This window comes from Balaenoptera physalus (assembly GCF_965194825.1).
Source record: "Balaenoptera physalus genome assembly, chromosome: 9".
Classification (NCBI taxonomy): domain Eukaryota; kingdom Metazoa; phylum Chordata; class Mammalia; order Artiodactyla; family Balaenopteridae; genus Balaenoptera; species Balaenoptera physalus.
In genome coordinates this window covers 70,961,869-70,988,553 of record NC_138888.1, presented here as the reverse complement: position 1 = coordinate 70,988,553, position 26,685 = coordinate 70,961,869, and the positions used below count along the sequence as shown (strand labels likewise).

The 26,685-nt window shown below is 38.9% G+C and overlaps 1 long non-coding RNA gene across 3 annotated transcripts in view; it reads left to right on the top strand.

Annotated features, from left to right (window-relative positions):
* Positions 1 to 26,685, top strand: part of LOC309666540 — a 444,368-nt gene that overhangs the window by 317,308 nt on the left and 100,375 nt on the right. For 2 of the 3 annotated variants that reach the window (XR_014267154.1, XR_014267155.1), the window contains exon 3: positions 25,932 to 26,061. This is a non-coding gene — a long non-coding RNA (uncharacterized lncRNA). Of the gene's footprint in view, positions 1 to 25,908; positions 26,062 to 26,685 lie in introns of all 3 variants that reach the window. The other variant, XR_014267156.1, reaches the window with a different exon arrangement.

Genomic DNA, 26,685 nt, shown 5'->3' with positions numbered 1-26,685 from the left:
AATTGTTTCCTCCTTGATGCCAGAATCCTGTTGCTTTTTTCAGCAAAGTAATAAAATAGTTTTAGTGAAACCAATAGAAATGATTCCCCCTGCAGACGTGTGGTAATCCTCAGCTTGTGACCCAAGGCTCTGCAGTTCTGGGTTACTGAGTAAGGGAATTATTTCATATTATGTTAGATGCAAAGGGGATTCCCCAGTGTTCTATGATGGTGACAGAAACATACTAAGAACCACAAATAAAAATAGCAGCATAATTAAAATATAACGTAAAAGTTAAGAAGTTCAAACCTCAGCTTGTTCTATCGTTCATCCCGAGACCTCTTGACAGAAGCGTGTCAAAAATTTTGCTTTTTGAAAAAATCTCATTTTAATGTTTTAAATTAAAGGCAGACCATTTTTGTGGAATTAGCACAACTTTGAAGTAATGAGAATTATGCTACTTTGATTTGCTTTTTCCCTGAAGATTTAAAAAAAAAAAAATCTGACATAACTACATTATGTTAGAGGCACCAGGTCATTCATCCAGTGCCAGGGGCTTGGGGCAGTTGGAAGGGACACAAAGACCCCCATGTGTATCACATTACCTACAGAGTGTCCTATAGAGTGTCTACCATTCTGTGGACTCTGGTCAGGACCCTGGTTCAAGCCCGACTGACAAATTTCACAGGATTTTATTAGTTTCAATATTAGAATATCTTCTTTTTTGCTTCTCTGTTTCACCTACTTCCTATCATCAGTGCCACACACATAACTAACAGGGCAAGAGAGGCGATCCTGATGCTTACCTGGTTCAGGAGGCTTGTCTTGTTTGATGTATCATGATACGCCAATAAGTTCAGCATTCTGCATTTTCACCCTCTTTTTTTTAACTGAGGCATAAAATGCATAAAATGAGGTATATTAATTGAAACATATATTTTAAGGAGTTTTTACATATGTATACACTTGTGTAACCACTACACAGATTAAGATATAGAATATTTCCAGGAGGTTTCCTGATGCCCCTTGCTGGTTAATGCCACCATCCTAGAAGTAACCATTTTTCTGACTTCTCTACATATAGAACGCTTTCCTTTGCATCTGGCTTTTTTTTTGCTCCACACCAGGTCTGTGAGATTTATCCAAGTGTTTCATCCATGAGCAGTTTGATTTTTTTTTTATTGCCATGCCATATTCCCCTGGATGAATCCACCACATTTTATTTATTTATTCTCCAGCTGATGGATTGTTTCCAGTTTATGACTTTTATGAGTAAACTTACTCTGAACACTCATGTATATATCTTTTGGTGGATGGACATAAGCATTCACTTCTCTTGGGTATATGGCCAAGACTAGCATTGCTAGGGTATAGGTAGGTATATGTTTAGTTGACTAGTTACTGTTTCCAAAGTGTTTGAAACTTTTAATTGATCCTAGTTCTCACTAACGTTTAGCATTTTCCTTTTTTGATTTTTAATTTAAAAATTATTATAGACCTACAGGAAGTTACAAAAATTGTACAGAGGGGTCCTGCCTACCCTTTAACCGGTTTCCCTTAGTATTTACATGTTACATAACCATAGTACAATATCACAACCAGGAGACTGACGTTGATACGATGTGTGTGTATAGTTCTATATCATCTTATTACCTATGTATATTTGTGTAGCCAGCACCGCAGTTAAGATTCAGAACTATTCCATCGCCACAAACATCGCCCTCCTGCTATCCCTTTACAGCCACGGCCAACCCTTTTTCCTCCACCATCCCTAATTCTTGACACCCACTAGCCTGTCATCCATCTCTAAAATTTTGTCATTTCAAGAATATAAGATGAATGGAATTATACAGTAGTGACCTTTTGAGACTGCCTTTTTTCACTCAGGATAATGTCCTCAGGATCCATCCAATTTATTGCATGTATCAATGATGGTTACTTTTTATTGTGCAGTAGTGTTCCATGACATGACATGACCTCTGGTTCTCGGGCAGGGGTCCCCAGTCCCGGGCTGCGGACTGGTACCGGCGAGCGAGTGAAGCTTCATCTGCCACTCCCCATTTCTCCATCACTCACATTACCGCCTAAACCATCCCCCCCCCCCCCAATTCGTGGAAAGAGTGTTTTCCACGAAACCAGTCCCTGGTGCCAAAAAGGTTGGGGACCGCTGTTCTAGGGTATTTGTCCAATGGAGGAGAGAAGCTGTAGTTGCACATGATAAATGTAATCTGACTGGATAATTTTCATCAAAAACTCATAGAAGTCATGACAAATAAGCAAAAGCTGATGATGATGATGATGACAATGACAATCAGAATATGTTCAATTGAAGAAAAATCTGTTACAAACTCCTGCTGAGTTGTTGCCAATGTCCTCATCAAGAAACGAGTAGGTGTCCAGTTGCCATGTGAGTCCCTTTAATCAACGTTCTTTTTTTTTTTTTTTAGATTTTTAAAAAATTTTATTTTTTTCATTTATTTATTTTTGGCTGCATTGGGTCTTCGTTGCTGCACGCGGGCTTTCTCCAGTTGTGGCGAGTGGGGGCTACTCTCTTCGTTGCGGTGCGCGGGCTTCTCATCGCGGTGGCTTCTCTTGTTGCGGAGCACGGGCTCCAGGCGCACAGGCTTCAGTAGTTGTGGCTCGCGGGCTTTAGAGCGCAGGCTCAGTAGTTGTGGCGCACGGGCTTCGTTGCTCCGCGGCACGTGGGATCTTCCTGGACCAGGGCTCGAAGCCGTGTCTCCTGCATTGGCAGGTGGACTCTTAACCACTGCGCCACCAGGGAAGCCCTTAATCAATGTTCTTGACATTTCCTAGAAGTAAAGCTAAAGAATAAGAAGTGGAAAGAGATTCTCAAGGAGATATCAGGTGTGAGGGTGCTCCTTAGCTTGCATTAGATTGCTGGCAAGGTTTATTAAGTAAGAACAATGTGGCAAGGGCAAATTTATATATTGGTTTGATGAAACCTACTCTGTTACGAAGATGCTTTCGATATTTTATTTCCCTTTCGTCAATAACCAATAAGGAAGGTGTTATTATTGTTGCAGTTTTAGAATGAGGAAATTGAGGCACAGAGGATTAAATAATTTACCCCAGAAATATAAATAGTAAGTGGTAGTGTTAGATTATACTGTAAGTGGTGTCAGCTGGGGCTGTGATTATCTGGAGACTGTATGAGGCTGAAACTACCAAGAGGGCTCACTTACAGGTCTCCCAGTCTGTGCTGGCTTTGCTAGGAGCTCAGCTGGGACTGTCAACCACAGTGTCTCGATTTTCCTCCATATGGCTGCTTCATGGGACTTGAGATCCTAACAGTACGGTGGTCAAAGGAAATGTTTCAAGCATGAATGCAGAAGATGCAGATTTCTTAAGGTTCAGCCTTTGAAATTAGACAGCATTACTTCCACTGCATTCCATTGGTGAGGGCTGTCTCAGGGCCAGCCAAGATTCAAAGGAAGGGGATATTGACAGGAGGGGCAAAGAATTTGTGGTTGCCTTTAATCTACCGTTAAGTATTGACTAATTCAAACAAGAAAAATGATGTAGGGCAACTGTTGCTTTAATAACTGAGGTCTGTTTTCGGTCCTTGCCTCTGACCTGATATTTGGTATCACTTCATTTTGTCTTAGCCGACAAAGTCTGATATTTAAACATACAGATTTAATTGATCAATAGAATTTCATGAATAGATTAATATTTCAAAACGTATTATTGTCTAAGGTGAATTTTGGAAAAAATCACAACTTCACAATTATCAGCTTAGGTGGTAGCAGGTATGGACTTCTCATCAGTCAATCCTCTACTCCCTTTAGGGGTACTAGAGTCCTTGAGGGACCTTGTAATGTTTGAAGCAGGGCCAGTATGTATTGGAACTGATTTTTGAAAAACATAGAACTTAGTCATGCAAATAGTGCTGTTCATATCTAAAACATTATCTTGGAAGCTTCACAATTATTCCAATAATACTGCCTTATTAAAAAAGAATTTATGGAACTATTACTTTGGAATTGCTTTCAGAGTCTGTAACACTCACTTTGAAAATCCTGGCCAGTTATCTTTTTTTTTTTAGTGTGACTAATTTTTTAAGTGCTATGAGCTGAACAGACCTAAGTCTGATGAATGTGGCATGGGGGTCAAACTAGGACTGCTGGTTTTGATGCTAAAAAAGATTTAATGGCAAACTAATTAGGATTGATTTTCTTATTGCTTGTAAATTGGCTTCTGATAGCAGTTCCAGGAAAAAAAAATCAAACATATTTTGAGTAGTAGCTTCCTATTAAATTAGTGTGCCTCTCAGGGAATCCTCTTTGAAAAAGGTAGCACATATTTGGATGTATAAATTCTGGCATATTTATTCAAAAAAGCAGATGAGTTACTTTATCGTCATCTTATATCACTTATAGTCTGATCTCATGTTTTTCTGATGTATGTACCATGTATATAATATTAATATTTTATACATATATAGTGATTTTAACTTTTAAAATATTTTACGAACTTTTAAATCTTCACATGAGGTCATGAACATATTATTTCATGAATATATTGTTCAGTTTAGAAATGAGGAAATCAAGTTACAGAGATTTAAGAGCCTTTTTAAAAAAAGAAACAAAAATAAATAAATAAATAAAAATTAAAAAAGAAACAATAGATGGTAAATGCCAGAACTGCAGTAAAATCAGAGTTTTTTCCTTCATAACGCAGTAATAGTCCTTTTTATGACATGGTATCAGAAACAGTGGAAGAAGACAGCTATTTCGTAAAGGTGTTTGGATCTCAAAGAATAAATTAAGGTAAAATAATATTTTTTCAGAGAAGCATTTAAAAAAGTTTTTGCAGGGCTGATCTGAACCATTAATTTTTCTCATAAGAATCTCAATTGATTCAGTAAATAATTCCATTCCCATCACTTTGGGTTCAATGGATTTTCTCCTTGTTTCTAACTATAGAATCCTAAGCACGATGCTTTTGTGGCACTTTAAAGCGGTGCATTGGATTTTTCTAACACTATACCTAAGATCAATGGTACCCGAACTGCGTGTCAGTCTGCAAACTCACTGCTGTTCAATTAATGCCTGTGGAAAAAGAGGTCCATACTCCTGATAGAGTCCCAGGAACAACAAGTCCCTTCCTCAGGAGGAGAAACTGCCTGTGACCATGAGTGGGTGGGCTGCCGTACAATCCTTGGGCCTATCCTAAGTATTTCGGCAACTGCCCACAAACCTCTGCATGATTCTCAGCAGAGTGAAGAATACAGTTCATTGTAATAAGCCCTAGGCCAGAAGATGTCCCTATAATCATGGATGTGTAGCTCTTCTCCGAGCATTGTCTGCAATTTCCTGCTTTAATTAAAGGATGAGAGTTTCTGAAGAATGTTAGCCTACAAGGACTGCAATCGGAGAACTTTGTCTCTCTCCAAGTGCCATTTCAGCTTTCTATCAACCTTACAGGTAATCCAAGACTGAGATCTCAGAATTCTGCTGGGCCTTGCTTTTGCTTCTGGCATGAATGAATAATTTCTGTCTTCCATCCTATCCTCACTGATAGCAGTCTGTCTTCCTGTTCAGTCCAGCAAGGTTGGGCTTTCAGGTGTAGTAAAGGGGGACAAAGTGAAGAAGGTGGTCTTTTTTTCCCCCTATGAAAATGTTCCAAAGGTGGGAAACTTTTGCAAAATTGCTGGTCTTTTTTAAACAGAGCAAAATTCTTATATTATGAGAAATTCTAGTTTCTAGATTATAAATAATAGGGGGAATTTCTCAGGTTGACTGACGGCAGAGACATGTGCAGCCTTCTTCTGTATGACGAAAACAGCAGACAGATTCCAAAAATGGGGAAAATAGCTGTAGACTGTGCCAGAAAGGGTTCCAAAATTCTATTCTTAAGCCCCTTGAAAGGTCAGAGCTCCAAACTTTGTTGTTCAGTTAAACCAAGGCTTGAAGGAGCAAGAATTTCTAAAATAGAATTCGTGACATTGCTCTGTGTAGATCAGAGGGTACGGATCTCCAGAAATGGGAACATATATTTACATGTGGGTACATCTAGGACATGTAGACAAGGGTTCAGAGAGGAAGATTATTAAAATACAACAATTTCTTCTAAGCCTTCAGTAGATCATGTAAAAATTAAATTAGTGGGTGACGTAAGGTATTGTATAAAACCAAATCACAGCGGGGCTTCCCTGGTGGCGCAGTGGTTGAGAATCTGCCTGCCAGTGCGGGGGACACGGGTTCGAGCCCTGGTCTGGGAAGATCCCACATGCCGCGGAGCAACTGGGCCCATGAGCCACAATTACTGAGCCTGCGCGTCTGGAGCCTGTGCTCCGCAACAAGAGAGGCCGTGATAGTGAGAGACCCGTGCACGGCGGTGAAGCGTGGCCCCCACTTGCCGCAGGTAGAGAAAGCCCTCGCACAGAAACGAAGACCCAACACAGCCATAAATAAATAAATAAATAAATAAGCTTGTACTTTAAAAAAAAAAAAAAAAAAACCAAATCACAAAGTAAGTCCTATACTCCTGAGATCCAAGTGAATAAGAACTCCTTTCACACATATCCAGGTTCTTTATCAGAATGAAATGTTGTTTTTAAGGGAAATATTTTTGTTTTTTAAGAAGTATGCCGAGAACAGGGTGGAGAAATATGAGAACACTGAGAAATAAGAGTGATGACCCAAGGTTCTATGGTTGTATTAACCTTATTTTTTAATTTTATTTTTATTTATTTATTTATTTATTTTTGGCTGTGTTGGGTCTTCGTTTCTGTGCGAGGGCTTTCTCTAGTTGCGACGAGCGGGGGCCACTCTTCATCGCGGTGCACGGGTCTCTCACTATCGCGGCCTCTCTTGTTGCGGAGCACAGGCTCCAGACGCGCAGGCTCAGTAGTTGTGGCTCATGGGCCTAGTTGCTCCGCGGCATGTGGGATCTTCCCAGACCAGGGCTCGAACCCGTGTTCCCTGCATTGGCAGGCAGATTCTCAACCACTGCGCCACCAGGGAAGCCCCTTATTTTTTAAATAAATTTTAAAAAGAAAAAAAAAGGAGAGATTAAATTAGTGAGGACTGGAATATTTAAGTATATTGAGTAGGTGGAAGATAGGAGATGAAGAAAAGATAGAAAAAGGTCCTGCTTCTGTCATATACTCCATGATAATTAGCCATCGTTCTAGACTGAGACAGCAGTCCCTCCCAAATGGGAAGCTATGGCCTCAGTATTGCAAACATGCCTCTCACCAAGGCTGCTGATAAAAATTGTTAGCATTCAGAGATTAAGAATTCCTTTTTTGTTTTTTTTAGAAGAGCAAGTAACCAGTTAGGCGGGGCTAATTCTCCTAATTTAGTTCTATTACAACATGCCTAAAGAGAGAAAAAAAAGATGGGTAGGACCATGGTGTTTGTCCTTAAAGGACTCCTATGGCACTACACTTTATTTCATTTTTTAAAACTAGTTTTAAAATTTAGGCTTTTATACATGGGTTGAAAATTACAGAAACCGATAGTAAAATACCATGAAATACTCTCCAACCAGTGGGGGAGAGGGGCTCTTTTTCTTCCTCTGCTTCATTCTTCCCATCCTTACTGGGGGAAGGATTTTTTAGCATAACAATACACTGCAGGACTTGCCTGGTAATACCTTAAATGATTGTGACCTTGACATCCACAGTTGGGCAAGAAACCCTTGTTCTAAGTCTGAGGTTCTCACTTCAGGCATATAGGTGGACCAGGCTATGTAGGTGTGGAGAGGCTGTGAGGTATCGATGAGGAAAGCATATCATGCACGCCTGAAGCTCTGTGGTCATGTGGCCCATTGTACAACCCTGAGACTGATGGTGTGTAGCTGGCTTAGCTGGGGTGGTCTTTTGCACATTTCCAAGCTAGACTCCATACAGAACTGTTGCAGTCTTATGTGTACATAAGTTCTGTTGTATATAACTTTGACCTTGAAGGGGGCCAGCTGAGCTTCCACAAGTCTGATTTGGTGCTCAGTCCTTTAGGTGTTAGCTTCCAGAACTGCATACTGTCTTCCTTCTTTGTATTTTCAATAAGTAAACCTTATATGATTTAGCCAAGGTTGTGTCTGTCATCAGTGCAATCCTACTCCTGATGGTGGTCAATATGCTGATTACCCACACATCTGAGTTTCTCTACAAAAGGTAATAAACATTAGCAAGAGAGACGTTGGCTTGTCTTGTTGGTACTCTGCTTTGAAGAACGTGGGGATCCACATTCTCTTCTAGGATAAAGCCAGGAATATATCTCCCCAGCCAGGGTCATACCAGGAAATAGGTCCCCTGGGTTATAAAAATTAAGGGAAATATGGAGTAGAAACCCTGAAAGGAAGTTTGAGTTGTGAAATAGCAGAGGGGCCGCAAGGTCAATGGGGAGAGAATTCCAGGTGCCCATCAGAGGCTGACTCTGTGAATTGAATTCATCCTGATGGAAATGGCATTAGAATATTTTGCATCATCCTGAAACCCCTATACATGTTCATGTCGAGCTATAGATTATTCTTCTAATCACTGAGCCAGTATTTTCTTTGAGATATTGGAGATAAAATTAAATTAGAAAATATGAATCAGTTCTGTGTACTCTATGTGTCTTTTACCTCGTTTAGCAATTTTACTAGAGTAAACTTTTTACTTTGTTGATCTTTATTTTCTATTTCATTAATTTCTGCTCATCCAGCATGTGGCTTCATTCTTTATATACATGCTCTTTGGTGGTTGTTTCCCTTTTCGCATCATGACTTGTCCAGATCTCTGGGGCTCATCCAATCCTCTGGTACAATGCAGTACCCAGCTCTTACTTGCCACTTGCTCTTCAATATGTTCAGGTATCCAGCCTTTTTGCAGAAACACATATTGATGCCATTTGGAACTGTTCTCAATTAACAGAGTCCACAAGACCGGAGTCAGGCTTTTGCTGAGAAGATAGTATTGATCAAAATACATTTTTTTTTTTGACAGTGCCTAAAATGTGGAGCCCGAAGACTGTACTTCCACTGTATCTTAGAATATTATTTCATCAGAAGGGATATTTAGGTGGACTTTTGAAGTGTTGGCACTTTTGGCGAGTTTGGAGGATCCCCGCAGAAAAGGCAGGGAGTATTTTCTTCTGATGCTAGTCCTTGAGTGGTTCCCAGGGTGCTGCTTCCTCTCTCATATACATATGTTAAAGTTGCTTCAGTGAAGTGGTGAGCAAATTCTTGATTATTTCCAATTTTCTCATTTTTCTTCAGGTTATTTACTTTACATCACTTTGGTATAAAATTCTCTGTACTATTTTGAGGACATGAAAGATAAACTATTTGTAAATTCCCAGTTCTCCACAGAGATGGACACCAAAGTCAATTCATTTTCTGTTGTTACTGTGTTCAATGCACACATGCCATGGGGTTGTGAAAGAATAAGCATATGCCGTCCTTAAAAACTCATAATCTGTTGGGAAATAGTTATGTAGATGACATTAGAAGTGTCAAAGAAGATAAACAAATTGCTGGGGAAAAAACTCCATGGATTGTGTGTGTCCGTGTTTGTGTGTGTGTGTGTGTGCACATGCACACGTATACACATATATGTACTCTTGTCCTGGGGGTAGGGCTGTTGAAGATGATATGCAAGGGAAGGACTTCGGTCCTTCTGAAGGATAGATGATGTTTCACCAGATGAAGCTGGAGGAAAAAGGCTTTTCAATGGAGAGAACAGGGAGCTAAAGCCAGGAATGGAAGAAGTATGGTTCTAGAGATTGCATTTTGTTTATTCTCATGATGTTGACATAACTGCCTCATTGCAGACTGCAACAAAGAGATTAAATATCCTCATAAAACACACATGAGGAAGCTAAGGAAATGGAAGTGGAAATCAGTTCTTCCAATTCATATACTACCTTCCCATCAAATTTCTAAGGAAATAATGTGTGAGCTGTCCCAACAAAAATTTGGAGGAGGTATTAAGCCATATGCAATGCTCTCTAGGACCAACCCTGGTCCAGTGGTAAAGGAAAGAGAGAAGTGAAGTAATACTTATGGAACATCTTTCCATCAGATCTAGATACCTACTGACATACTTCTTTTTTTTTTATATTGAACTTCAGCATTACGATTGTGCTGTTTAATATATAAACAAGTTTGCTTATTATATATATATATTTTTTTAAAGAAATTCTTCATTTTTATTATTTATTTTATTTATTTATGGCAGTGTTGGGTCTTCGTTTCTGTGCAAGGGCTTTCTCTAGTTGTGGCAAGTGGGGGCCATTCTTCATCACGATGCGCGGGCCTCTCACTATCGTGGCCTCTCTTGTTGCGGAGCACAGGCTCCAGACGCCCAGGCTCAGTAGTTGTGGCTCACGGGCCCAGCTGCTCTGAGGCATGTGGGATCTTCCCAGACCAGGGCTCGAACCCGTGTCCCCTGCATTGGCAGGCAGATTCTCAACCACTGCGCCACCAGGGAAGCCCCTGACATACTTCTATTTAACGCTCATAATGATTGGTTTTATAGGCATCAGGGCTGTGTTTCAAAAGATTAACTTTATGTTTATGCTGTTCCCCACAAAAAATCCACCAAGTAAGGATAAATAAACTTCATTTGTTCATTTTAGTTGAGAATTAAAGGGTAAAGTGGCTTCCCCTAGGCAAAGAGACAGGGAAGGAATGCTTGGGCCAAGGAAGCCAGTTGGAAGAGACAAAGGGATTGGAGAGGCATGATGAGGTCAGATAGCTAAGGCCGTATCAATGTGCAGTTGACACTCATTCATCCATTTATCAATTCATTCATTGCACAAATATTTATTGAGCTCTCGCAATGTGTAAGACACACTGCCCTGTGGACTCAGGTTACAACAGTAACCAGATAGACCAGATCCTTCTTCTCATACAGTTTACATTCTTATGGGTAGTTGCACACAAATAAAAAGCCAATGAATAAGAAAAGAAAATATTAGATAGTGATGAAAAGTGCTGTACAGAGAAATATAAAAAACTAACCAGTATAGCTAGATGGCTACTTTAGATTGGATTGGATGGTTGGATGATCAAGGAAGATAATGTACATAGGCTGAAGTTTGAATGGCAAAATCAAAACAAAATACCAACCAAAAACACACAAACAAACAACAACAAACATCTAGCTATATGAAAGTCAGGAAAAATAGAATTCTGAGTGCAATGTTCCTGAACTTAGAATCCTACTATAAGCTCAAGGAACTTAGAGAAGCTAGGGTAGTTGGAGCATAGTGGAAAAAGGGAGAATGATATGAACTGAGGCCAGGTGAGTAGGCAGGGGTCAGATCATTTATGGCATTGTGAGAAGTTTGTATTTTATTTTACGGGTAATGGGAAACCATTGAAGAGATTTAAATTAGAAATTATCTCATATAACATTTTAAAAGATTTTTAAAACCTCACTGACTGCTGTGTAGAGAGTGAACCTAGAGGCTCAAGAATGAAATCAAGACCAGCTGGAGATCACTGCATCATATGAGAGATAGTATTGTCTTTGGACGTATATGGTTGCCTAAGAAGTTATGAGAAGAGGATGGGCTCAGAACTGAATCACTCATGCCAATGAAGACTTATGCAAAAATCTATGAGATATGAAGGTATAAAGAGTGACGAGCTGCCGATCACTTGGAACACAAGCATTTGTGCAGCAATGCTTCCGGATGCAAAGTGCTTCTTTTTACTCCCCAACTTTTAAAAGACACTGATAGCCTTTGAAGTTTCTGAAAAAGGCTCATAAAATTGAAAATTTTCTTTGATGTTATCAATGTGCAAATAATGATTGAAAACCAGGCACTGCCTTCATAGATAGAGCAGAGTTTCATCTAGATCCATGCTGAAGGGACATTGTGTAACAGCCGTTTCTCCGTGATGTGCCACAAAATATTAGAAGAAATGTAAGCAACTATGAGTATTTATGGACTGCATAATGTCACTTGACAAAGGCATGGCTTCAGTTTTCCTCTGCTGCTCTCCCAAAGCCACAGAGCATTTGGATAATTGCAAGACACATTCAGCAAGGAAGTAAATCAATGGAAATCTAAACCTCGTTGTATTTTCTTTTCTTTGAAATCTTTTATTTTAAGCTAATGTAAGCTTGATATAAATCAAGACAGCTCTTATAATAACAACATACATTTTCCTTAATCACCATCAGTTAACAATAATGTTTGACTTTAAAACCTGAAGAAGATAGTAACTTCATTTTACTTGTGTACAGTAGGATTTGATGTCATCTCAAAAACTTTTGTAGTGAAATAATACCTAATTCAGACTTACATAATTTTTATGAAGACACTTTTTGATGCCTAATTCATATTTGATCCTCTCAGTAAGTTTCTGTCAATACTTTACACCCTAGGGTGAGCTGGTAAGAAGAATTTCCCCCACTACAATTAGCTTGAAGTCAGGGCACTTAGAGGATAGGAACTTTAATTAGAATTAGGGAAGCAATAATTTGGGTGACTTTAAGGAAGACTTTCTGAGTGGATAACCACGGACATCAAGTAGGTACTGGGTACATGCTAGGGAAATCTTGGAGAGCAAGACCAAAAGACAAGAGGTTGGCATCACCTAGATGGTAAAGGTGCAGCAAATTAGAGGCAAGAAATTGTAGTATGAATAATGTGGGTGGTTGAGTCAGATCTATCTCAATTACTGTTGTAAGGTTTTGGGGAATGTTATATGCAAGAGAGTTTCATAATTAGTAAAGAATTAATATAAATGTTAGGTATTTTTATTTTTGAGAAGATGCTAGGAAGAAAATGATTGCACAGATGGCTCACTAGAATTTGAGAGCTACTATTCCAGTGAAAGGACAAACAATATCACCCAGTCCAATACAGAGTAGGAGAACCTCCAACATCCACACAGACTCAGGGACACCGCTGGACCACAGTATTAGAGGGTGGCATACAGTGAAAAAGCAAGAAATATAAATGGGCCTGGATTCTGGAGAAATTCTTGTTAGCTTAAGTTTAGCTCTCTGTACATTTTATCATCAGAGTAGCAAGTTCTCAAAGCCCGGGGTGGAACAGTAGACATAGGGTTAAGGTAAGTTACAAAACTCACCAAAATTTAGTCTTGGTGCATTAATCTAAAAGTTGATGTATATCTAACAGTCATTTCCTACTTTTCCCCTACTAACAGACTCTGATTTTCTTCATAAATTGGATAGATAGATTATTCTGGGAAACTGATCACATCCAGACTCAAGGAATGACTCCTGCTTGCTAGTCTAAATCAGTTATGGCAATTCCATCCCCCTTGCCAATAAGTCGTTTAGAAATGTCAAGTGACCCAATTCTATTTAAAAAAATGGAAAGCTAATGCCAGAGGGATTTGAAGCTGATGGTACACTGGCAGTAACCATAGCAACAACAAAAAACAAATCTAGCCCCTGGCTAAATTGACTTAAATTTCCAAGCATAAATATTATTTACCTCAGTATATATTTTAGATACTCTATGTCTGAAAATCATGAAATTATGAAACACATAAAAATAGAGAAAAAAGCCCACTGTGAAGAGACAAAACAGTGAACAAATCTAGACTCAGAGATAATCCAGATATTGAAATCAGACAGGGATTTTAAAATAAGTCTGATTAATATGTTAGATGCTTCAATATGGAAAAAGAAACATGCGATAGCAGGTTGAGAATTTTAACAAAGAGATGGAAGGTATAAGAAAGAGTCAAATGAAAATGCTAGAAATAAAAAATACAAAGATGAATAATGCCTTCAGTAGGCTTATGAGTAGTTTCCATACAGCTGAGACAAGAATTAGTAAACTTGAAGAAATTGCTCAAACTGAAATTCAAAGAAAAAAAGTGAAATGAATATAAGCATAACTCAGAGATATTGCAGTTTGGTTCCAGACCACTGCAATACAGCAAATATTGCAATAAGTGTGCCACACAAATTTTTTGATTTCTCAGTGCATATAAAAGTTATGTTTATGCTATGCTGTAGTCTATTATGTGTGCAATAGCATTATGTCTAAAAAACAACATACATACCTTTATTAAAAATACTTTATTGCTAAAATTGCTAACCATCATCTGACAATGCAGGATTGCCACAAACTGCAATAAAACAAGGTATGCCTGTAAAAACAGAGCACCCAAGAGCTTGGGATAATATCAAACAGTCTAACATAGGTATAACTGGACTCTCCAAAGGGGAAAATTGAGAGAATGTGGTGTGATAATATATGAAGATATAATGTTGATAATTTTCTAAGAATTATGAAAGATATCAAACCACAGATCTAAGAATATTAGAGAACCACACTGAGGATGAATATAGAAAAAATCACTCAGACACATCATATTAAAACATCTAGTAACCAAATATAAAGAGACAATCTTGAAAACATCCAGAAAATTTAAAAACACAGAGAGACACCTTGTATTCAGAGGAACAAAGGAAACATTATAATTACAGCAGACTTCCTTCAGAAACTCTGCAAGCCAGAAGACAATGAATCAACATCTTTAAAATACTGGGGGAAAAAAACCCAACAACAACCACCAAAAACCTGTCAACCCAAAATCTATACCCAGCAAGATTGTCTTCAGCGTTGGTCATGATGTCACCATGCCTGCATAGACAGATTTTAAAATCTTTCCTGACTGCTCCAGTCAATTCTGACCACACCCTTCTCTGAATTTCTATAGCTCTGATCTTTGAATCACATGTTAGGTGTTTGATTCTTTCCTATAGTGTCTGTTCTTTAGGAATCACATGTCTGGAAGTCTCCAGAAAGTTGATAGTTTTCAGAAGGAGAGAAAATTCTGCTGCACTTTCCTGTCCCTAGCTCAGTGCTGGGCTCATGGTAGGAAGGTGACACATTTAAATCAAGCTTCTTCGTTGGTTGCTTTTGACTAGAAGATGGCATATTTTTTTTCTCATGTAATAGGGGCAAGGAGTCTATCTGATAGGCAAAACAGAAAAAGAGAGGACAGATAAGACAGTTACTTTTTCTATGCCAATGTTGCTCTTTATTTTCTTATAAGCAGAGTCTCTCCCTGCTCTAAGCACTCCCTACCTCACTTCTCTCCCTCTACCCCCAAAAGATATGCTTTGTCTGGTGAAGTACATTGTTTGGAGACAGAAGAGCAGGAACCTTCTCACTGGACCCACCCTCATCAACATCGATAATTCGAGAACTGCTTTCTTTGGAGCAAGGGGATAAGGAAGGTCGGCCACAGAAGGCTTTGTTTTGTTGAGTGGAGTATTGAAGTTGAAGATGCCTGTGAGAATAGACAGGGATTAAAGGGGGGCTGCAAGGGAGACATGGGGGTTCTGTAGTGGGAGAAGAACTTTTGCAGAGAAGATATTAGAGATCTAAGGAGGAGAATTTGAAAGTTTTGCTGAGGTGTGTTAAGTAACTCTGTATCCCCTGACGTTGCCAACACTTTAGAAGTTGGTTTTATTAGGAGAGGAGGGAAGAGGATAATACTGCAAATGCTGACTTTGGCCTCACAGAGGGTGCTGGGTAGGGTCAGTGGCAACCACAGGAAGTCTACCGTTCATGGATTAATTAAGTTACATTGCCATGGTGAAAAGAACAGCTGCAATTCTGAGTTTTGTCAAGATCTGCCTGGACACTGCAGATAAAGAACACTTCAAAAAATCATTTAATTTTTAAAGTGGGCAGGTGGAAACTTTATTTTTGCTTCCCAATGGGAATTATATTTTGAGCCTGGGAGTAGATAAGCATGCTAAATTTTGCTTATCAAAATGGAAACTATGGACAGACCTTAAATGATTACCTTAGTAGCCAAAGAGGCCTATGCAAATACAGATAATCTCTAAATACAATGTACTTTAAATATAAACAACAAACTTATAATGGTACTGAGAGACCACAGCGGCAACTAGATATATTTTAAGAAGCCTGTGCCTCCTTTTCCACACATCTTCCTTTAATGGGCATTCTCCTTTCACAAGAAGTACCTGCCTGCACACACTAGGTCTGCTTCTCTCTAGGTGTGAGTCCTTTACTCCTGGCCGGCAAAGCTAGCCAAAAAGCAGATGCTGTACATTAGCTTTGATCTCCATTAACTAAATGAGGCTGAAATTGTGCTCATTATGAAAAGATTCTCAAATCCACATCCAGAGCTACTCCTGACAAGATGCAGCCAGCCCACCCGGCAGGACCCTGCTATAACACAAAGAGAGGCTCCTGCCCAGACACTGCTACTGAATACATAACTAGCTGAGTCAATAGCTGATTTAGAAGGTATTTTCTAGATTTTCTTGTACAATGTGAAGATGGGTCTGGGTGTAGTTACCCGAGGCTATTTCTGAGAAAGTGTACAGAAACTGTGGTAGATTGTTTCCAAAGGCGGCCTCACAATTCCTCCCATCCAGCATGCAATTTTATAATGTGACTTTGCCCTTTCCCATCAAGAGATGGAGTTTATTTCCTTTCCCTTAAATCTGCCTGGCTTCAAAGGCTCACTTTGAATAACAGAATGTGGTAGAAATGACATTCTAGAATTTCCAGGCCTAAGCCTTAAGAGACCTTGCAGCTTTTGCTTTTGCCCTCTCGGAGCCCAGAGCAACAATTTAAACAAGTCTGACTACCTTCCTGAAGTGGGTGGCCATGTCGAAAAAGGCCTTGAATGATGAGGGATTACAAAGAAAGAGAAACTCAGCCTTTCCCTGGCCATTCCAGCCACCCCGGTGGCAATCCCACTGGGAGAAGTGGATGTGGATCCATCGTGGGTTCTCCAGCCCATCTAAGCTCCTCCAGCTGACATCTTGTGAGGTGCAGCCTTGCTCCCACTGCAGAATCATCAGCAAATAAATGCTTTTTATTATTTTCAGCCACATTTTTGGGGAGCAATTTGTAGCAATAAATAACCGATACCTAAGTAAACTAGCAGTGTAATAGTAATAAATATCAATGATGGTGATGACAGCAGTTAACATTTATATGATACCTCATATGTGCCAGCACTCTTCTAAATACTCTGCTTAAATTACTAATTTAATTTAAATGGCCCTATGAGGTAGGTATGATAACTTATGTTCATTTTAAGAGATGAGAAACTTGAGACCCAGAAAGTTTACAAAGTCCAAAGTCACAAAGTAAGTGGTAGAGGTGGGACTACATGAACACCTCTTAGGTGCTAGGTACTGTCTCAGGTCCTTTCCACATATCGTCTCTTAATTCTCGTACAACCTGACTCATGACGTAAATATTAGTTCCTCTATTTTATAGGTGAGTAAACTAAGACTTGGAATCTGGTTAACGGGAGAGACAGCTTTTAAACCCAATGTAGCTGACTCCAGTGCCCAGTCTCTTTTCACTCTATCATGTGGCGTACCATCCACAAACATTCAATTGGTTGTTCAAAATCATCTACAGGATGTCTTCCTGAAAACCTTTATGAATGTTGGATGTGTAACAAGGTAAGGGTGTCCCCTCTCCTCACTCTTATGCAATATTGTATTATAGGCCTTTGCAGTGGGCAAGAAAAATAAATGAAAGTCACACTAAAGGAATAACTAAAACTGTCCCCATTTACAGACAATGTGACTTCCTGTATATAAAAAAAGGAATGAGAAAGGAATAACTAAAACGGTCGGCATTTACAGACAATGTGACTTCCTGTATATAAAAAACTCCCACCGATAGAATAAGTGAATCTAACAACGTTGCAGGATTCAAGGTCACTATGCAAAAATCAATCATATTTTCATACACTATGAATAAATAATTAGAAATTGAAATAAAAAGTATCAGTTTTAGTAGCACCAAAACCATGAAATACTTAGGTATAAATCTAACAAAATATATGCAAGATCTGTATGCGGAAACTAAAAGACACTGATGAAAGAAATCAAGGACTTGAATAAGAGATATATCATGTTCATGGATTGGAAGACTCAATATTGTTAAGATATTAATTCTCTCCAAATTGATCTATAGATTTAATTGCAAGTCCAACCAAAATTCCACCAGGATTTTTTTATCTTAATCTTTTATTGGAGGTGAAATTCACAAAACAAAATTAACCATTTTAAAGTGAACAATTCAGTGGCATTTAGTACATTCACAATGCTGTGCAATCACCTCTATCTCGTTTTCATCATCCCCAAAGGAGACCCTGTACCTGCTAAACAGTCACTCCCCTTCCCTACCTTCTCCTCAGCCCCTGACAGCCACCAGTCTGCTCTGTCTCTCTGGGTTTGCCTATTCTGAACATTCATATAGGTGGGATCGTACAATATATGGCCCTTTGTGTCTGATTTCTTTCACTTAGCAAGTTTTTGAGGTTCATCCACACTATAGCAAGTAAAAGAGCTTCATTCCTTTTATGGCTGAATAATAGTCCATCGTATAGATGAACCACAATTTGTTTATCAGTTTGTCAGTTGATGGGCATTTGGACTGTTCCCACCTCTTGGCTATTGTGAACAGTGCTGCAATGAACATGCATGTCTGTGGGCTTGTTTGAATCCCTGTTTTCAATTGTTTGGGGTCAGATGAGTTTTGTAGTCTCTCAACACACCTTCCCTGGGTTTTCTATCTCACTTCACACTTTACTTCTCTTTGTCCTTCTGTTTAACAGATCTAGCCCCAAGGCACTGAGAAGCTGATTCATACATTTCTTCTTCTTTCTTTTTTTTTTTTTTTTGAAGATTTTTTTGATGTGGACCATTTTTAAAGTCTTTATTGAATTTGTTACAATATTGCTTCTGTTTTATGTGTTAGCTTTTTGGCTGCAAGGCATGTGGGATCCTAGCTCCCCGACCAGGCATCGAACCTGCACCCCCTGCATTGGAAGGTGAAGTCTTAACTGGTGGACTGCCATGGAAGTCCCTGATGCATACATTTCTTAACCTGAGCAGGGGCTGCATTCACTGTGTGAAAATTTTTCAGAGTTCTGGGTGCAGGTGCTGTGGCGGTAATTTTTCCTTGTAAGCATGTGGACCAATCAGGGTTATTGACTATAAATACCAGAAACAAACTCTAACCAAGCAGAATTAATTCAATGAGGTAATCCTGTAGCTCACAGAATTCACAGGGATCTGGACAATCAGACTTGAGAATATGCAGGAACTGTGGGGAATATGCAGGAACTGTGGGGTGGTGGGTACAGTGGACATCCTAGGACACCCCCTGGCCACACCCTAGGAAGAGCTGTGTCAGCAGGCTGTCCTGGGTGTCCAGACTTTGAACAGAATCCACAGGCATCATTAAGGTGGGATACACACTGTTTTAGCTCCCAGCAGACACACACAGACATATACAGAAACACACATGCAAACACAGACGGGCACAGACATAGAAAAATATACTCACACACCTCTCTTATGCCCAGGGGCAGAGCTCTTCATGTAAGACTAAATTATAACAATTTGAAAAGTCTAGAGAATTCCCTAGCAGTCCAGTGGTTGGGACTCCATGCTTCCACTGCAGGGGGCACAGGTTCGATTCCTGGTCAAGGAACTAAGATCATGCATGCCATGGGGTGCGGCAAAAAAAAAAAAAAAAAAAAATCTAGCTGAAGACGTGATAATATCTCCTGTCCCAGGTCCTGCAAAGGCTGGATAAGATCCCTTCACGCAGAACTACCTTCCTTCCCCTTTTCTGTGGAGACAGGCCTTGTCTCCTTGTCTGAAGAAAACAGGATACCTTCTTGAATAAGATGAAATGGTACTGCTCAAACTATCAATTTTCACAGACCGCTGTTGTTCCTTCCTAATTCACTGTTGCTTCCTTCTGGAGGCTATGAGAGGAATTTTTTTTCCCCTTTTTTTCCAGTTCATATATTTTTGTTTGTTTATTTTTATATGTATGTATGTATATATGCGTATATGTATTTATTGAGATATAATTGACATATAACATTGTGTTTGTTTAAGGTGTACAATTAAAGGTTTGATACATGTATATATTGCAATATGATTACCACCCTAGCATTAGCTAACACCTCTATCGTGTTACATAATTATCATTTCTTTTTTGTGGTGAGAATAATTAAGATCTAGTCTCTTAGCAACTATTAAGTTTATCATACAGCATTTATTCTTTAACTGTTTATTTTGGAGTATAATGGATTAACAAGGCTGTGATAGCTTCAGGTGCACAGCAAAGCGACTCAGCCATACATATACATGTATCCATTCTGCCCCAAGCTCCCCTATCATACAGTATGGTTGCTTATAATCACTATGCTGTGCATTAGCTCTCCAGAACTTATTTGTCCACTAGTTGTAAGTCTGTACGTTTAAACAACATCTCTCCAGTTCCCCCACCCCATAGTCCCTGATAACTACCATTCTACTCTCTGCTTTACAAGTTAGGCTTTTTTAGATTTCACATATAAGTGATATCATACGGCATTTGTCTTTCTCTGTCTGACTTACCTTACCTAGCACGATGCCCTCAAGGTCCATCCATGTTGTAGCAAATGGCAAGATTTCTTTCTTTTGAATGGCTGAATAATATTGTTTTGTGTGTGTGTGTTTATATACATATATGTGTATATGTATACACACACACATATACATAATCTCACATCTTCTTTATCCATTCATCCACTGACAGACACTTAGGTTGTTTCTACATCTTGGCTATTGTGAATAATGCTGCAATCCAGCAGAATTTGTGTTTGAGTGTGTGTGTGTGTGTGTGTGTGTGTGTATGTGTAAAAATCAACAAACTGATTCTAAAATCTATACAGAAAGGCAAAGAAGTAGAATACCCAAAATAATTTGGAAAAAGAACAACAGAGTCAAAAGACTCTCACTACTCTATTTTGAGACTTACTAAAAAGCTACAGTAATCAAAGTATTGTGGGGTTGACTAAAGGATATACATACAAATCAACAAAATAGAGTCCAGAAAATGACCTATATATGGTCAATAGATTTTAAACAAAGGCAATTTGAAGGTGATAGTTGGCTGATGCTCCACAAAAGAGTACAGTTGACCCTTGAGCAACATGGTTTTGAACTGTGCAGGTTCACTTATACGTGAATTTTTTTCAGGAGTGAATACTACAGTCACGGGGAGGAAGAGGAGGGTGGGATGACTTGGGAGATTAGGTTTGACATAAATACACTACAATGCGTAAAACAGATAGGTAGCGGGGATCTGCAGTATAGCACAGCGAGCTCAGCTTGGTGCTCTGTGATGACCTAGATGGGCGGGATGGGTGGGGGGATGGGAGGGAGGTCCAAGAGGGAGGGGATATATGTATACATACAGCTGATTCACTTCATTGTACAGCAGAAACTAACACCACATTGTAAAGCAATTATACTCCAATAAAAAAAAAGAGTAAATACTATGGTACTACAGGATGCATAGCTGCTTGTATCTGTGGATGTGGAATCAAGGACACGGAGGGCCAACTGTAAAGTTACATGTGGATTTTCAACTGTAGGGTAGGGCATCCCTACCCCCGAATTGTTCAAGACTCAACTGTATATCCAAACAGTTAACAAACACATGGAAGATGCTCATTCTTATTAGTCATCAGGGAAGTGAAAATTATGAAAAATATGTATGTGTATAACTGAATTACTTTGTTGTACACCTGAAACTAATACCACATTATAAATCAACTATACTCTAATATAAAATAAAAATTAAATTTAAAAAAACACAAAAAGCAAAAAACCAAAAACAAAATAGGATAGCACTACTCAACCTTCCAAAGGGTTAGAATTAAAGACTGAAAATTACAATTGTCAGTGATGGAGTAACTGGAGCTCTTAGATACCCCTGCTGGGAGAATAAACTGGTACAATCATTTTGAAGAACTATTTGACTGTTTCTACTAAAGCTGAACATTTGCATACCCCATGACACAGCCATTCCACTTCTAGAAATATTCCAAGGGAAATGCATGCCTCAGTGCCCTAAAATACATGTTCAGGAATGTTCATAGCACTATTATTTCCCATAGTGGAAAAAGCCCCAAATGGCCGTTAATAGAATGGATGAATAAATTAGAATATTCATACATGGAATCCTGCATAGCAATGAAAAGAACAAACCACTGCTATATACTATGGCATGGATGAATTTCACAAAAGTAATGTTGAAAGAAGCCAGATATAAAAGAATATATACCATATGACTCTATTTACATAAAGTTCAAAACAGGAAAATCTGTATTTGAAATCAGATACAACTATCTGATCTGAGAGAAGAGATGGGGCATGGGACACAAGCAGAGACTTCTGAGATGCTGGTAATATTTCATTTCTTAACCTGAGTAGGGGCTGCCTTCACTTTGTGAAAATGCTTCAGCTTGTATGACTTTGATTTGAGCACTTTTCTCCATGTAAGTCTTTCTTTAATAAGAAATTTATTTAAAAAATATATATACATATTTGGTTTTGCCTTTTTTTGATCTTAAAATGGAATCAGACTGAACATATTCTTACATGATTTGCTTTTTCATTTAACATTCTTATTTTGCATTTATATGTTTATATATTTATTTCATATGTTGATACATGCAACTAGAGTTTAGTACGACCATAACTGTGTTTTAGAAAAATCATTCTTGCTGTTGTGTAGAGAATGGATTTGAGGAGGAAAAACCAGTGGCAGGGAGACAAGTCAGGAGATGATTGCCAAAATTTTGGAGAAATTAGGGTGGCCAGATCAAAGGCAGTGGAAATAACAGTGACAATAGGGCCTGAAATTTAAGAACTGATCTTGTGGCATTCCCATAAGATCTGGTGACTAATTGGATATTGGAAGTAGCAGAAAGTACGAGGTCTAATGTAACTTCCAAGTTTCTTTTTACATGGACCATAGGCTGGTATTCCAATATACCAGGCTTTTCCAACCCTGGCTACACATTAGAATCACTTAGAGGACTTTTAAAAAAAATAACAGTGTGCTTTCCCCTTCAATAAAGATCAGTTAAATTGGAATATCTAAGGGGAGGGACCATGCTTTGGTACATTTTCAAGAAACCAGGTGATTTCATTTGTGGCTAGGGCTGAGAACTGTTGCACTAGACTTTAAATTTCTTGTGGGAACATCTAATTTGTCATTGAATCCTGAGAACCTGGCAAATGTTTGGCATTCAGTGTATGTTTAACAGAGTTCATAGATAAATTAAGGAATATAGGAAAGAGGACCAGGTTCTGTTGAATTTGAGATGCTGTGATACACCCATGAGATGCTGTGTAATGGATTCATAGGGCTCTATGGCTCTAACTACAGAGAGAACTTGGGGCTGGAATGTAAACTTAGGAAACATGACAATATGACTGGTGGTTTAAGCCAAAGGTGTAGATATAAACATGGCTCAGGAGGGCTGTGTAGACTGAGAAACAAGAAGAAGAGAAATCTAGGGGAATAGATGAATGAATAATCCAGTCCTTGAATTCATGGCCCATACCCTTGGTGCAGGAATTGCATTGTTTATACTTCTTCCTCTACTACCATACCTCCGAGGACTGGGAGCCCACTTACTATGAACAGACATTCTTGGTACAATGTCTTTCCTGCCTGGCTGTCAGTGTTTTGACTTTCTGCACCTCAAAGTCCCAGTGGCTGCCCCACTGGCCACGATTGCATCTAGTTTCAATTCCCTGGCTTTCTAAGTCTTTGGTATTTTGCTGCCATTACTTCCTTTGCTGAGTCATATTTTGCAACATGATTATTACAGCTGAGAGATTTTTGATGCCTATAGAGTTCTCTACAATTTTTTAAAAATATGCATATATCTTCTTTTTTTAAAGATTTTTTTTTTGATGTGGACCATTTTGAAAGTCTTTATTGAATTTATTATAATATTGCTTCTGTTTTATGTTTTGGTGTTTTGGCCGCAAGCCTTGTGGGATCTTAGCTTCCTGACCAGGGATCTAACCACCCCCTGCGTTGGAAGGCTAAGTCTTAACCACTGAACAACCAAGGAAGTCCCCAAAATATGCATATATCTTCTTTTTGGTAAACATTTGGTAAATAAAAACCTTATTGAGATTGACATATATACACTATTGTGACTATGTATAAAATAGATAACTAATGAGAACCTGCTGTAGAGCACAGGGAACTCTACTCAGTGCTCTGTGGTGACCTAAAGGGGAAGGAAATCCAAAAAAGAGGGGATATATGTATGTGTACAGCTGATTCACTTTGCTGTATAGCAGAAACTAACACAACATTGTAAAGCAACTATACTCCAATAAAAATTTTTTTAAAAACCTTGTTTAGATAATTTTAACCTTGTGATCATCCTTAAAACCAGTAAATATGTGTTTTTTACTATCTTAGAGAATGAAAGGATAAAAACATCCCACTTATACATAATAATATGACCCATTTCAAATGTGTTCACTAGTATATTTTTCATCATAAATATTCTCTATTTACAATCTGGAATAATCACCACTAGTTGGGTGCAAACAGCTTCCTCTTTGTGTCATTAAAAAAAACAGTGCATGAAAATGTTTTCAAATTTAAATTTTGCAAGGTTTAATTTTAATTTTATGCAAAGGGATCAGACATAGCAAATTCTTATATATAAATTTATCTGATTATGGCAGAAAATATTTCTAGACAACAATTCATCTTACTAATATGTTATCAAGAAACTCCACACATTAGCTAATTGCCATTTTGTTTTGGTGATCATTGCATTTAAAATAATACCTTACTTTTGTTGAATGCTTGAAAATTTGCCAAAGAAATATTTTGAATTTAATAACTTGTTGAGAACTTGCTGCGTTGAGTGATGTGCTTGATGCTGAGAAAGTTGAGATAAACAGTTCATGTTTTTAAGAAGAGGATGCTGTATCAGTCAGGGTTCCATTAGAGAAGCGGAATCAATAGGACACATTTTTATCTATCAGTATCTATATCTATCTACTTCTATATCTATATCCAGACTTCTCTCTATATGGTAGTGGGTATATTCTAGAGATTTGACCTTATGCAATCGTGGAAGCTAAATAGTCTGTGGGAGATTATTTCTTCTGTATCCGAAGCTTCATTCTGGAGGCGGCAGTGCAGGCATTTGAGAGGGGCAGATGGATGTGAAGTGGGGCAGCAAGGAATGGATGACCTGTAACCCACAAGGATGGACTGGACTTCTTGTCAGTGTCTCCCTGCCTTTAAGCCTTGATGGTGGAGTGTCTCTTGGTGAAGCTGGGCCTCTATATCATGGCGTTTAACAAGCTCCTGGCCTAGGACTCAGAGAAGCTGAAGAAGCAGCCAGCACGACCGTGAGCGCTGCGGGCGCTGAGGCCCGGCTGCTGCCCCAACCCCTCCAGGGGGCTCTGCAGAAAAGCAACACTGAGTGTGAGATGCAGCACTGCGTCATGTTCTGCACCGAGCCTCCGAAAAGATGGGTGCTGCGTCACTTCCACCTTCCACATCCTTCCTAATGCCTCCTGCAGCCCAGACTAACCCAGAACTATGCAGGGAAGGGAATTCTGGGAAATGCAGTTGCATTCTAGCTAAGTTGATGCAGTGCAGCTACATGCGCGTGTCCATTCCTGAGTAATGAGACACTGACAGCGACCCTGGGAAGAAGTGAAGAAAAATATACCCATTTTACTGATGAGGAAGGGCATCGAGACTCTGAGAAGTCATGCACTGCCAAGGCCTACGTAATGAGAGAAGGGTGGAGCCGAGGTCAGAGCACACATCTCCTGATTCCCGACCCTGTGCTCTTCCAGCGCTCCCGCTGTCTTTAGACTGCCTCCATGCCAAGTGTATATTGCTCCCCAGTCGTATGTATGTAGATTTGATGTCTGATTTTTTTCTGATCTCCCACAGATGAAATTCATATTGAAATCATCACCCTTTGCTCCAGTAAATCCAGGAGGACTAGATAATGAATTGTCCTTTATGAGAGGAACACTAACAAAACGTTGAAAGAACTGATTTAAATTTTAAAACAATTGATTTTGCTTTCCTCAATTCTCTTTTTCTCCTCTCTCAGATTTTCTTCTCTGATAATTGCAGGGAGACCTATTTCAGGAGTGATTTGTAATACCTGAGTGGACTGCTTTCTGGATGGAATGCTGGGACTCGGTCTCCCCAGGGCTGACTCATTTCATTGCAGCTGGATAACAATGTGCTATTACTTCCAAAGGTCAGTCTCCAACTTCTCTAAAGATTGCATTGTGGGTAGAAGCAAGAAAGGAGGGGTTGAGAGTAATGGGTGTATTTAACAAATTAATCCTCAGTAATTGAGAGCTAAAGCTGTACAGATGGTCTAATAAGAATTCATTTTCATTGTAGAAAAATGGTAACATCCAGGGCATAAATTCTTATAGCTGCAAGTTTGGTTTAATTTGATATCAGTTACTGATGTTCTGTGGAAGGTTAAATAAAAAATCATTTAACTTCTCTTTAGCTCCGCTTCCTTATATATAAAGTGGGACTAATTTTTTCCCACTACGTCCTACAAAGACATAAACTGAAAATTAATAGCTAGTAATATAACAGTTTGGATGAAATGACAAGCTACAGCTTTGTAAGTTCAATCTTATATTTAATCTTGGCTTCCAATCAAGATTTCTGATTCTGATGACGATAAGTCCTCCAAGTGCCGAAAATCAACTGCAATCTCATCTCCAGTAATCTCACTTACTGCAACCAGTTCAAATCACGTTTTATTTCTTTTTAGCTTTGTAGTCAATAACTCATGAAAAAAGCAGCCCATTAAATGATACTCTTTTTCAAGTTTTTAAAAATTAGCATTTTGGCTTGTCAT